This window comes from Neofelis nebulosa, chromosome 2, assembly GCF_028018385.1.
Source record: "Neofelis nebulosa isolate mNeoNeb1 chromosome 2, mNeoNeb1.pri, whole genome shotgun sequence".
NCBI lineage: Eukaryota > Metazoa > Chordata > Mammalia > Carnivora > Felidae > Neofelis > Neofelis nebulosa.
Window position 1 is genome coordinate 60610305 of NC_080783.1, and position 15044 is coordinate 60625348.

The 15044-nt window shown below is 40.9% G+C and overlaps 1 protein-coding gene across 5 annotated transcripts in view; it reads right to left on the reverse strand.

Moving 5' to 3' along the window:
* RAPGEF4 (Rap guanine nucleotide exchange factor 4) overlaps positions 1-15044 on the reverse strand; it is a 290928-nt gene that overhangs the window by 200631 nt on the left and 75253 nt on the right. The window lies entirely within an intron of this gene.

The window sequence follows — 15044 nt, forward strand, 5'->3', positions numbered from 1 at the left end:
CCAAAGGTGACATTTATTTTACACATGACACTGCTACAAGCATGAAAGCTCCCTTCTTCAAGGTCTATCTACTCTTGCTTCAGACACCATGCTGAAAGGGCGGCTGTGTCGTTTCCCAACACTTCACAGAGAAAAAGCACCGAGGGAAGGCAATAAAGGGGGGTTTGTATAGACAAGAATATTGATTGCTATGAAAAGTGAAAGCTGGGAATTTGGAGCAAGGGGGAAAACAGAAAAACTATAGAATTCTGTAACACAGTGGTGCCATCTAGAGGAGGGGCAAAAACTACACAGCTTAGAAACCCTTGAGGGCTTCTACAAGCCAACAGAAGTACAGAATAAGATCATGAACTTATAAAGATGACACAGTCATTATGTAGGAGAAAAAGAAAATGTAATATTTTACCTAAGACAAAATGGGAGAAGTAGAATATAAAGTAATTTATAAAAATTTGTTCCAAAAATATTTTGATGTTTAAAGGAAGAATATTTCCCTGCATTAAAAACCAATCTTTGGACAAGCTTCTCATTTGTTTTTGACAAATAAACACCTTATTTATTTCCAAGGGGATTGCTTGCTTTAAAAGAGGTTTCCAAGCTTTTCTGGAGGAGGAGCTCACTAGCTCTGCTCTGTTGTTTACTAGCACTTTTTTAACACCACTTTAGCTTGCCTCTACAAGTTTTTAATTAAGAGTAGTTCAGTTCCTCTTTCTTCATATTATGGACCCAATCTTAGACACTCCTAGCAATCTCCTCCCCCAAAGTTTTTGGAGTCGTGTCTGCCATTTTCCACTCATGATTATAACCCATTTTTTTTGGAACCATTGACGAGCAATGCATTGGGTACTTGGGAATGATTAGATCCAGGCATGAAGATGGAATTACTTCATCTCTGCATCCAGGGTTCTTTATCTCCAACCCTGTAAGACAGTCCCACCAAAAGTATCTGATCTGTAAAAATAATGAGGGACCATGTACTGAAATGGCTAAGCCATTGATCTGGCCAAGAAAGTATGCGACATAATTTTAAAAGGCATTCTTCCCTTTAGTTTCCCTCACATAGGTAAGGATGAATTATTGCTGGGAACTGCATTTTGTAGTATACACACCTAGCAACTAATTTAGAATTAACCTCCTGGAGTAGCATCTTCCCAGTAGAAAAGGATAAAAACATTAAGTGGATAAATTAAAATAATTTCTAAGAGAAGTGACAGACAACAAAATGTCTTTTAAAAAGTTTTGCTTTATGGTAACATGTCTTTAGGGATGTGTAACTGGGGCATAGTTCAAGAGAAAGAGATTAGACGAAAAAAATTAATGAATGAAATGTCTTGAGGAAAAAAATTATGAAGCAAGTCAGAAAATGTCTCTCTAGTCCCAAGTGCCTGGTCACAAAATACATCTTTTTTTTTTTTTTTTTTTTTTTTTTTTAGTGAAAATTCAGCATTTTTAAAAAATATATATAATTTATTGTAAAGTTGGCTAACATACAGTATATACAGTGTGCTCTTGGTTTTGGGGGTAGATTCCTGTTACACACAACACCCAGTGCTCATCCCAACAAGTGCACTCCTCAATGCCCATCACCCATTCCTACCTCTCCCCCGCCCCCCCCCCACCCCTCAGTTGGGTGTTCTCTGTATTTAAGAGTCTCAGTTCTCTGTATTTAAGAGTCTCTTATGGTTTGCCTCCCTCCTCTGTTTGTAACTATTTTCCCCCTCCCCTTCCCCATGGTCTTCTGTTAAGTTTCTCAAGATCCACATATGAGTGAAAACATATGGTATCTGTCCTTCCCTGACTGACTTATTTCACTTAGCATAATACCCTCTGGTTCCATCCACATTGCTGCAAAAATGGCCAGATTTCATTCTTTCTCATTGCCAAATAGTATTCCACTGTATATATAAACCACATCTTCTTTATCCATTCATAAGTTGATGGACATTTAGGCTCTTTCCATAATTTGGCTATTGTTGAAAGCACTACCATAAACATTGGGGTACTTGTGCCCCTATGCATCAGCACTCCTGTATCCTTTGGATAAATTCCTAGTAGTCCTATTGCCGGGTCATAGGGTAGTTCTATTTTTAATTTTTGAGAAACTTCCATACTGTTTTCCAGAGCAGCTGCACCAGTTTGCATTCCCACCAACACTCCAAGAGGGTCCCCATTTCTCCACCTCCTCACCAGCATCTGTTGTTTCCTGAGTTGTTAATTTTAGCCACTCTGACTGGCATAAGATGGTATCTCAATATGCACCTTTAGCAAAATCTTGGAAGACATTTTAAGACATATGGTAAACAGGGACCATGTTTCTTTAATTTACAAAGAGCTCTTATATTGTTATAAACTGTAGATACAACCCAGTAGACTACTGGACAAAGGATATAAAGTGGCCACTCACAGGAAAAAAAACCTGCCAGGAAATATTTTTTTAAATGTTTTATTTATTCTTGAGAGAGAGAGAGAGAGAGAGAGAGAGACAGAGCATGAGCATGAGCAGGGGAGGGACAAAGGCAGGAGGACACAGAATCCGAAGCAGGCTCCAGGCTCCGAGCCGTCAGCACAGAGCCCAATGCAGGGCTCGAACTCACAGACCATGAGATCATGACCTGAGCTGAAGTCGAATGCTCAACCGACTGAGCCACCCAGGCGACCCCAGGAAATATTTTTAAAGATGCTTATTAACCTCATTCATGATTAGGTAAACAAAATAATAATAATATACCAATTTTTTTCCTGGAGAAATTTTCAAAATTTGAAATTACACAACGTTAAAATATACAATGTTGGGAGGAGTAGAAATTGGTGCTGACTTTCTGAAGTGTAATTAGAAAATATTCAACTTGGGGCGCCTAGGTGGTTCAGTCGGTTAACCATCTGACTTCAGCTCAGGTCATGATCTCACGGTTCGTGGGTTCGAGCCCCATGTCAGGCTCTGTGCTGACTGCTCGGGCCTTGGAGCCTGTTTCAGATTCTGTGTCTCCCTCTGTCTCTGCCCCTCCCCTGCTCGCACTCTGTGTGTGTGTCTCTCTCAAAAATAAACGTTAAAAAAATTTTTTTAATAGAAAATATTCACCTTGTAAATTTCACATAACATCCATATAATACCATTAGTAAGGACTTACTCCATAAAAGTATATCAAGATATATGTACAAGAATGTCCACTACAAAACTTTTTACAAGAACAAACACCAGCATAACTGTCCGTGAACAGGGGAATAGGTTAAATAAATTATGGTAATCCGGCCAATGAAAAACTCTGTAGCATAATGTGGCTAACCTGAATGCACTGAGACAGAAGGGTATCTAAGATCCACTAAGTGGGAAAAAAGCAAGATATAGATAATATGAATGATGTAATCTCATTTATGGAAGTGTATAGTTTAAATGTTTAACTATAAATACCATTATATAGTTATTGTTCATAACAAAACACCCCAAAACTTAGTAGTTTAAGACCAGGACTATTTATTGTTTCTCAGATTCTGTGGGTTTCCTGAGCAGTTCTTCTGTTGGTATCACCTGGGCTTACTCAGATGGCTGCAGCCAGCTGGAAGTGGGTTGGGACTGAAGGCACTCTCTCCTCTGGGTCCTCCACTGGTATGGCTGAAATGACTGGAATGGACCACATGGTTCTTCCTCTCAGTATCTTCACATAATGGAGGAAGTGCTCCCCATGGGCAAGAATAAAACCACAAGGTCTCTGTAGGCCAACACTCAAAGTCAAACACAGACCTTCCCATAGCATTTCCTCAGTGAAAGCACATCTCGGGGCTAATCTGGATTCAAGAGGAGGAAAGCAGACTCCAACTCTTGGTTGGAAAAATGAATTTGGCCAAATTTGTGGCCATACTTAATCTACCATTCTATATATGTACATATCTACCTATCTATAGCTATATCTATCTGAAATGTTACCAAAGAAGCAATTAAAATAATTTCCTCTCAGAAGCGGAGCTGGGAATGTGAGCAGCAAAGGAAAAGTAAGAAAATAATTTTCAGTTAATGCATTTCTATCCTCGGGGCTGGCTTCATGGGCATGAGACCTGTGCAAATGCTCAAGGACTCTAAGCCCTTGGTGTAATTCTCTGCTATCACCATCTTGACATTCTTAGTGTTTATCTCTGAACTTGGGTTTTATAACTGAAGTACAATGGGACAGTGGAATATGTATGTGAGCAGAGATAGTACAATGTGCATGTCCACTGTTCACTGACATCCCTTTCACACAGCATTCACAAGAGAATTCTCTGCCTCATGAGAACAGAATTCCGGTCCACCCGTGAGGCATGGGAGTTCAACACAACTCAAGTACACAGTACACATGTTATATCTTCCAATGAGCAAATCCAGGTGCTGACAGCCCCAAAAGCCTCATTTTCTACTCTAATCAGATCTTCCTTTGAACACAGAAAGAGTGCAATGGTATTGACAAAGGAACTCTATCATATCCTTTCTTATTCATGTTACTTCCCTGTATGAGCCAACCACTTACACTGAAAATAATGACATAGAGGGAAAGGAAAGCTAGGGCAACCCATAGTTTCTTTTCCTGAGTCCTGCCTTAGTGATCTGTCAGCTGAAGCTAGAGGGTGTGGGTAGAAGGTGTGTGCATCAAGAACTGAAATAAAAACAGCTGAATTAGTTTTGTACATGATTTCTATTGTTCTGGTAAGAATATAATACACATGCACATACAAGCCAGGAAATAGAAATTATTTGGTAATCCCACATACAAGTTAAATATCCTTATATTTGCATTTAAAACTGGCATTGCACCATAGAAAGAAAAACAGAAAATTTGTGCTAATAATATTTTTTCTTTACTTTGAACATTAAATAGCAAATAAGAAACATAAGGAGTTGAGATAGAAAATGCAGGAGAAAGGAAAATGCTTTCTATTTTAGACCTCTAGTGACACTTTCTTCCTGTGGGAAAAATAAGGAATGTTACATTTTTATTTTGCGCTAGGCCCCACCAATTTGTTGTCAATTTTGTCTATACTGTTTGAGTTTGTATATATAGGTCCTGCTTTTTTACATTAAAAAATAGGTTTCTTTTTATCATATCCCATACCCTCTTTCATTTTACATTTAAGTTTTATGAGCTTTATGCTACCCATTACATCAAATCAACATAGATTTGGGTTTTTTTTTAAGTTATTAAAAAATAATATCCAGGAAACTGATAAGAAGACAGGTACCCAAAAAAGAAACATTTTTATTAAACAAAGGCAATATTTCATATTATAATTCCTGCTCTCTTTTGTGGGCAAACATTCTCCCTGATTTATAGCACTGAAACCATAGTCAGCACAATGAAATTAAGCAAGAATAATATGTCAGATTAAAAAAAAAAAAACAAATCCAATTTTATGAACTCAATTCATGACAGCTGCACTATCAACCTAAATATTTATTCTCTCAAGGGCCATAGATGCAAGGTCATCTACACCACAAGGGATGCTTGTCTTGATTGGTACATATACATCAACTCAGGAAATGTAAAAGATATGAGGAAGTTATTTACAGGGACAACTTCTTGGAAAATTGATGCCAAAAGAATTTCCCATGTTTTATTTATTAGCATGGCATCAATGTGATATCCCATAGCTTTGATGATTAAACACCTCTATTCAAATTTAAGGAGGTGTTATTTCTTTATTTACTTCTTATACTCTCAATATTACTAATCATGTATATTACTTTGAATTTTCCACAAACTTATTAGTTTGTAATAACTAAAAATTAAAATGAATTATATTACAAAAACTCCTACATGCTTGGATAGAATTTTCTCTCTGAAACATAGCCACATTTTGTAATAACGTTCTCAGATTTACAACATCACACCATGCTGACAGGAGATCCAAGTTGTTGGAATTTAGATAAATAGTAAAGGATAGGTATGTTAGAGTCAAGCTGTGTGAAGATTGTGATTCAAAATGTCTTTTAGAAATTTTAAGACTTCTTTTTTTTCTCAAGAGGTTGAGAAAAAGAGTCAAATGTAAGATTTGGAAGTCATTCCCAATAATCAAAGAGAATATTCTGCACAAAATATTCTACAGAAGAAGCCAGCTCCCTTCTGGCAAGTGAGCTAGTGGTTAGGGCTGGGGTGAGAGAAAGGCATGTTTTTCATTACATATTCTGTTGTACTTTTTGAATTTTTACTGAGTGTATGCATTACCTGGTTTCAATAAGTTAAATTTCTTTAAATAAAAAACAAAGACAGCTATTGCTTTGCATAGTGGGCCATGCTCTAGCTAATTTTTAAAAGTACCATTGTCTAAAGGTATCCAGTTAGCATTGTGGGCATTATTACATGTGGATGGTTTTGGGGGAGAGGTATGGAACAGAAATACAAAACCACACTTCCATGAAAACTTATTAAAGTTCAATAATTTTGGAACTGGATACAAAATACTCAAATGTGCTCTATTTAGAGAAGCGATGGATCCATAAATTAGAAGTATTTATTTTAAAACAGGCTTTGGTAGAACCTCTTTACTGCAAAGCATTTCTGTTTTGAGGCTGGAACTTGGCATTTTTCCTAATGATTTCTTTTCACTACAAGATGAGTTTCTGGATACCAATATCTCAGCCTGAAAGCCACAATGAAAATTATTTCTATCATCTCCATTCTCACATCACAAATTCTGTAAAGATTTGTCGAGAGTAAATGTTCTCCCACATAAAGTGTTACTCTCCCACATAAAGGGAGAATAGGCTATATAGTCTGATCTGTATCCCAATTCTATAGAACATGGTCCCTAATCTTGTGGGGGTCAACAGAGCCCTTTCAGATTAGGATGAAAGCTCTGGACCCTCTTTTCAGAAAATGCACACAAATAAAAATTATCAGACATTTGCAGGTTTCTCATAGCTGATCTGTGAACTACCCAGAGCTCATGAAACCTGGATTAGAGTCCCCTGTTGTGGACCAATCCTCTTTTCTGACACTACATATAAACCTATTGGCCAATGGATAAATTGGTTAACTAAATGGATAACTAAGTAAGTTATCCGATTACTATAGGGCAAAATGCTAATATTGGGTCTAATCCTGAATTCTTCCTAAGTAAAAAAAAAAAAAAAGAAAGAAAACAGTCTCTTTTTATATCAAAAGCTCCCATAACTGATTTCTGGATACTTAAACTATATTCTTGAGACTAAACTGGTAATAACTTATGACTACAAAACTAACACACGTGAAAAGATAAGAATGACTTCTGGCACTTAGTTGGTGGTTGATAAAATTCATCTTTTATTGGTAGTTATTACTCAAATACAAATACCCACCATGTGAATGTAAAATCCAAATGACCACAGTGATTTTTAATCAGATCTGGTCTTAGATCATGTCATGGATTACCACAAATGGGATGCTCTAAGGGGCTCACCTTCCTTCTCCATCAGATGAGAGAAGACTCTGCCAAGTCCCACAGGAACACAAGATAAAAAAGAGTGACATGGAATGTTCTGTGCCTTCTGTGACCCAAGAACCCAGGCCTAATGGCTACTAGGAACCCTGGCTACACCAGCATCAGCAGAGTCCCCACTGAAAACCCCAACTGATAAAGATCTGTAGGCCTCCAAATCTGGCAGAAAACAAATGTATCCCCAGAGTGTATCTATTAACAGTCCTTAGTTTCCTCTGTCATTTTGTTTGTTTGTTTATTTGGAGTGAGAGAGAGAGAGAGCACAAGGTGGGGAGGGACAGAGAGAGAGAAGGAGAATTCCAAGTAGGCTCTGCGCTGTCAGCACATAGCCCAACACGGGCTCAATTCCACAAATCGTGAGATCATGACCTGAGCCAAAATCAAGAGTCGGTCACCTAACTGACTGAACCACCCAGGCACCCCTGTCTGAGTCAGTTTTGAAGCAACACTTGGCCTCTTGCTTGGGGCTCTGTCAGTCCCAGGACCTCTCAGCTTCTAGGATTCTTGGTCTATTTGGAGGAACAACAGTGCTCTGGGCCGCCATTTTCCCTGAATCTTAACAATCCCATGTTTAGCCTGCCTATCCCCATCCCCTCACCTGATCTCAACCTGTCTTTCTTAAGTCATTTTCTTTTTCATCATCTGGATCCTCATCCCCTCAAGAGGAAACACAGCCTCCTCTTGGCTTTTCATTCACAGACAGACCTGGTTTACAACACGAACTGCCAAGAGGTAACACCTACGTGAAAGGGTTGCTGTCATTCCTCCCTGCTGTTGTTCACCTGACCGGGAGGAGACGGGGGCAGGTTAGGGGAGACAGCAGCTGGGCTGGATCATGGGACAGGTGGAGAAAGAAGGGAAAGTACAGCAGAGATGGGGAAGGCACATGCAGGTGCGGGAGTGAGCAGGAGTCTGCTCAGTGATGTTTCACTGACGATCTGCCCTTCAGTTCTCTGGGTTAACACTTCTGGGCTTGTTACGTGTTTTTGCTCCAGGCAGCAAGCAGGCACAATGCCGGTGTCCAGAAGAGCAGGCAGACGGCCTCGGAGAGGGGACAGAAGGAGATAAAAACCCTGTGCCGTTCTCAGGAAAGGCTAGGTGGCTCTGACAGGCTCGTCTCTCCATAAAGAACCTGAGGATGAGACAAGCCCACCCTGGAACTGGGAGGGTTATGGTGACCCCTCCTCCGTGTTCCACGGAAGCAGACATGTTCCCAGTAGCACCTGCATCCTCCGCTTGTGCCTGGGGGCACCTTGCTGTCAGTGACCTTCCTGTCACCCTTAGGATGACAAGACACACAAGGAGACTTTCTCTCAAAATGGTTCTGACTCTCCCTGGCAGCCACCCTCCTCTTCCCCCACTTCCAGCCCCTACATGCCGCTCTGCTATAACTCGTATCATCAGATTTTAAAATTTATTTTCAGGGGCGCCTGGATGGCGCAGTCGGTTAAGCGTCCGACTTCAGCCAGGTCACGATCTCGCGGTCCGTGAGTTCGAGCCCCGCGTCAGGCTCTGGGCTGATGGCTCGGAGCCTGGAGCCTGTTTCCGATTCTGTGTCTCCCTCTCTCTCTGCCCCTCCCCCGTTCATGCTCTGTCTCTCTCTGTCCCAAAAATAAATAAAAAACGTTGAAAAAAAAATTAAAAAAAAATAAAATAAAATAAAATTTATTTTCATATCTTTATCTTCATTAGACCGTGAGCTCCTTGAGGGTCACATGCTATTCATGTCTGTGTGCCCAGTGCCTAGCACAGCACCTGGCACTTCGTGGATGCCCAACTAGTGCGTGCTGATAAGACTTAGGTTGATAAGAATATCTGTATAAATTAACAGAGGCAATACGGCTGGAAAAGGATGTACGGCCACATTTAGAAAATTTTGGGTGCCGGGGCGCCTGGGTGGCGCAGTCGGTTAAGCGTCCGACTTCAGCCAGGTCACGATCTCGCGGTCCGTGAGTTCGAGCCCCGCGTCAGGCTCTGGGCTGATGGCTCGGAGCCTGGAGCCTGTTTCCGATTCTGTGTCTCCCTCTCTCTCTGCCCCTCCCCGTTCATGCTCTGTCTCTCTCTGTCCCAAAAATAAATAAAAAATGTTGGAAAAAAAAAAAATTTAAAAAAAAGAAAATTTTGGGTGCCAACGTAGATGGTTTAAACAATGTCCCTGGGCAGCAGAGACCGCAGCACTAGGGGTCTGAGCAGGCACGTGTATATCTGAACTCCTCCATCTGTATCCATCCATCTCTACCTCCCACACCATTTACCGGGTGCTTCCTTGGGGCAAAGGGATTGATGGTCTCATAGCATTTCTTCCTCGAAACCTTTAGTGATAGGATTACTGTCAACACCTTCTACAAATGAGGAAAGAGGTTTAGGCAATTCAGTAACTTGCCTGAGGACACAGAGCTCCTCACAGGCAGGGCCAGACTATCATCAGAATCTGGCTGATTCTACTCCCTGGTCTTTGAAAACCATGCTGCCTCCCTTACACTGGCTAGACTGAGGAGAGACAAGGGAGGTAACAGTGCTGGTGGGATGGAATTGAAGAGAAAGAGATAAACATACAATTGATTATAAAAGGAGGCTGGCTGGGACAGGGAGAACCAAGGGGGGAACTCAACCTGAAATAGTGAAGTAAACTTGGTATTTCCTACTAGTCTTTTTTCACTTTTTCTGAATGTTTAAAAGTTTGAATAAAAAGTTGGAGGGGAAAAAAGGTAAGTCTGACATTTCAGACATAAGAGAAGTCTGAAGAAGAGGCTAAGATGAGGGAGAAGAAAGTATAAAGCCACAGGCAGAAAGCAAGAAAGAGAATTTCAGGAAGATGAATTTCCAGCTCTGTTAAAACTTCTCTAAAAATTTCTTAACAATGTCAGGACTCATAATAGTTTAGACTGTTACCCACGTGCTTGCAATTATTACTATTGGGAAGTCATGTAATGATTCTAATTTATTAATTTTATTTTATTAATTATCATCTCATTAAATATGCCATCTGCTATGTACGATGAAACCTTTGGTAATTAAGGGAAGAAAATGTTGATGGAAGCAGTGTGATCCACAGTAGTTTTCAGAGAACTAACATTTTTCAAGCTATTTAGAAACTTCATAATTTTCGATAAGTAAATCCTTTTTACAGTGTTGTTCACAAAGTGGTATATATTCCTAAGTAGGTGGATCTCTTATTAAATGCCATATCTGATCATTTTACTACATTTCCCCTTTCCAAGTTCTGCTGTGCTTTTTAACAGGGATTAGAAACAAGTTATTATAGAGATGTTTTCTCCATTTCTGTATATTTGTACGAGGAAATTTATTTTTCTAATTTTTTTAATGTTTTTTTTTTATTTTTGAGGGGAGGGGGTCAGCAGGGGACGGGCAGAGAGAGAGGGAGACACAGAATCCAAAGTGGGCTCCAGGCTCCAAGCTGTCAGCACAGAGCCCGATGTGGGGCTTGAACTCATGAACCGTGAGATCATGATCTGAGCCAAAGTTGGATGTTTCACTGACTGAGCCACCCACGCACCCCTGTACTAGGCAATTCTATGAATTTTAAACAAAGTGAAACATGGGCAAAAATGCCCTCCAAACAAAGTAAAACCCACAACAAATAGAAAGGTCTAAAACTGAAAAGCCATTTTCATTAACACTTATTGGTAAGAGCTGCGCTTTCCCCAGAACTACTAAAGAGGTAGATACAATTCCGGACAGTGAAGAAGAGAAAACAGTTACAGATGCTCAAAAAAGAGGACTCACTTCACTGACTTCAGGAGATTTTCCAATCCCACCCATTTTTCACTCAGACCCAAAGTTTAGAGCAGTGTTTGGGGGGACAGGAGGAAAGTGGGAAAGGGTTTTACCATCAAATCACTGGCATCTTTAAAAAACGCAGGCAGAAGAGTGGTGGAAGAGACACAGGTCATGGTACAAATATCCAGAAAAGAAATCTTAAGAAAATTTTGTTATAGTGCTATAAAATAAGGTCCACATAGGGGTAATAAGAAACAAATGGTGGCAATATATGAATTTGTAAGAGCATTTATAAATGCTTTAAAGCAGTAGAGAGAAGCCAATAAAAAAAGTTTTAAAAACTCATTCAATTCATGCAGACAGAACTAAAACACATTATTGCTTATATCATGTGATTTTTCAAATCAGCTACAAATGAAAGATGGTATCTTTATAAAACAAATTTAAAAAAATTTTTTAAGTTTACTTCTTTGAGAGACAGACACAGTGTGAGTGGGGGAGGGGCAGAGAAAGAGGGAGGGAGAGAATCCCAAGCAGTCTCTGTGCTACCAGCACAGAGCCTGATGCAGGGTTGGAAATCACAAACCGTGAGATCATGACTTGAGCAGAAACCAAGAGTTGGATGCTTAACTGATTGAGCCACCAGATGCCCCAAACTAAAAACAATTTTTTTAACGTTTATTTATTTTTGGGACAGAGAGAGACAGAGCATGAACGGGGGAGGGACAGAGAGAGAGGGAGACACAGAATCGGAAACAGGCTCCAGGCTCTGAGCCATCGGCCCAGAGCCTGACGCGGGGCTCAAACTCACGGACCGTGAGATCGTGACCTGGCTGAAGTCGGACGCTTAACCGACTGCGCCACCCAGGCGCCCCTTTAATGTTTATTTAGAGAGAGAGCACAAGCAGGGGAGGGGCAGAGAGAGAGAGGGAGACACAGAATCCAAAGCAGGCTCCAGGCTCTGAGCTGTCAGCGTGGGGGAGATCATGACCTGAGGTGAAACCAAGAGTTGGACACTTAACTGACTAAGCCACCCACGTGCCCCTAAAAAGGTTTTTAAACAATAAAATAAACTTTTTGTTGGGGACTTAATGGATTTAGAATGTATGTACTTTAAGTTCATGAAAAATGAAAAGTCAGCAGACCAAGATAAAATATTTGCAGGAATTACAACAAAGGATTAATATCTTGATCAAATAAAGCATTCACATAAACTGATAAATAAATGCCAATGTATGGGTGAGTAAATATGATCAGGAAAGAAATATGTAAAGAAAATCTCAACCATCCCAGCAGTAATCAAAGAAACACAGTGACAATAACAGTGCCTATTATAATGGAGAAAAATATATAACAGTCATGCTGGCCAAGGCTCAAATAGTCCTGGTGGCAGAAAAAAAAAAAAAAACAACTATTGAAAATAAATGTGATCATATTTATCAAGAGACATAAATGTTTCCACACCTTTCAACTTAGTATTCTTTTTCTGGGGATTTATCTTAAAGAGGTGACTCTCAAAGTAGATAGTCCAGGGTTGGGTCGGGGATCACAACATTCTCAAGGGGCCCATGAGCTCAAAACTCCCTTCATAATGATGCTATGATATTACTTGGCTTTTTCACTCTCATTCTCCTACAAAGGTACAGTGGAATTTTCCAGGAGCTACATGACGTGTAACGACCAGACTGCCCTGACAGATAAGAGAATATGTGTTTGTAGGATGGTGGAATTGAAGGAAAGGGGTGGATTTTGCATGTGATTCTCACACTTTCAATAGCCAGACCACACAGGCAACCTCTAATCACAAACCCTTAAATAAAAAATCCCACTCACTGAATCTCTAAAATACTGTTTGCCATTATTACTTAAATCTGACAGAAACCCCAATTTGGAAGTAGAATGTCTATATGAGAGAAGGAAAAATTACACTAGGAGATTTAACACAAACAAGGAATAAACATATTTTGCAATCACAGAGCCTTAGCACAGAGCAAAAATGCCAGGCAGGTAAATGCAGACCCAGATGCAAAGGGGCACAGTGCCCACTTACCAAAGCCCACTGCTGGAAGACAGGTTCTCAGCCCTGGGTGCCCAGTACGCCCATCTGGGGAGCTTGAAGAAGCCAGCGACACTCAGGGCCCCTCTTCTAGAGATTCTGGTTTCGGTGTTCTAGACAGGGCCCACATATGGGAAGTTTTAACTAGCTTTCCAGGTAATTCTAATGTGGACCTAGGTTTTAAGAACTACAACTGTAAATGATTAAAGATAACAAAAAGTTCTTGCCTTTCAAATGATATAATTTAATATTTTCCATTCACACAATTTGTGGCTTTGCCTTCTTGAATTTGCAAACCAAAAAGGGAGGAGGGGGGCACTAAATTTTCCAATTCAGAAGGCAATCAATCAAGATTAACTTGGAGCACTCCTGACAGCAAGACAGGATTTAAGTCAAGGTATCTTTATAATACAACTAGGTGGCCCAGGAGCTAGAGAGCTTTCCAAAAAGTCATCTAGCAGAGCTGGATTAAACCAGGAATAGATCAGAATTTCAGGCCAGACCACTCTACCACATCAATAGCCTTTAGGAGGTCTGTCTTGCATTTATTGGTTTGGGCCAGACAGCTCAAAACACTGAGGTTAGTGAGATCAACCACGGCAAGCCTGCAGGAATTCAGAGGGCTGAGTTGTGACAGGATTTCCTGCTGCTCCTTCCTCGGTGTCAGACACCCTGTCCCAGTGACTGTGCTCTAACCTCTCCGCGGCAGCCTGGAAACTACACAGGAGTGGAATTTGACCCAATGAGAACAGAAAAGTCCCATGACCACAGGGCTTCCTACACTTAAAGAGCTTAACAATATCCCCCAGTCCATACCACGAGTTCTTTCTGAATCTCAAGTTCTTAAAGTTTCCCCAACTAGAACCGTCTTTGCCCGGGGGACCCATTAAACCTCAGAGCGGATTTCTCCAGATGATGAGTGAACAACAAACAAAACACAAAGCCAGGCATTTGGAAATACAACACATGACACCCTCAGAGGGCAGGCGGACCCCTATTCAAGCTTGCCAGGGCCAATCACAAGGAGAAGGCAGAACACAGCACAAGACAGTGGAGTGAGGAAGCCCTGCCTCTCCTGCGTGCTCAGACCCTTGGGAACAAGCTGCCTTAAATGCTATAATTTGGTGAACTGACCCCAAGCCTTTGGGGATGCTGAAACCCAGCCTTGTTAGCCACATAAGAATTCAGAACCAGATCTCTTTGTCTTCGGATGAAATGATATCCTGGATGGAAATGAATCTCTCCCTCCCTTCCCTCGTATGTCCTCCAGCATGCTGTATCTTTCTTATAGTACTTTCCAGTTTGTCTTACATCAGGATGGCTTGTGTTTGTGCTTGTCTGTCTTCTCCACTAGACTGTAAGCCAGACAGACAGACGTGATACATTTTACACCTCCACAGTGTGGGAACCAAGTACATATGTTTGTTGAATGTGACGGGAGTTTCTTACAGATCAAATTTTCAAAGTGGCATCAATTAACATGGAGTTGAGAAACTCCTTAGAGGCATGCAGTGTGGTAGGTTAGCTAGGGGAGCAATGAGGGCCACTGCAAGACAAAAGTGCGGGGCGTGGGAGGCAGGGAGGGGTCAAAGGCAAGCTGGCAAATGCACGACCATGGGAGGCATTTGAAAACTTCTGCTCACAGCAACTTGTACAAGATCCCAGTATCCTGTGCACACTCCTGAAATGAACACCCAGAGACGTAAAGAAGCGACGACCACTGCTTACGGCAGGCACACCCTGCCAACAGGTCTACCCGCAGCATCTGGGCATTCCTGGCACCTGCCAGCCAAGCCTTTATCTG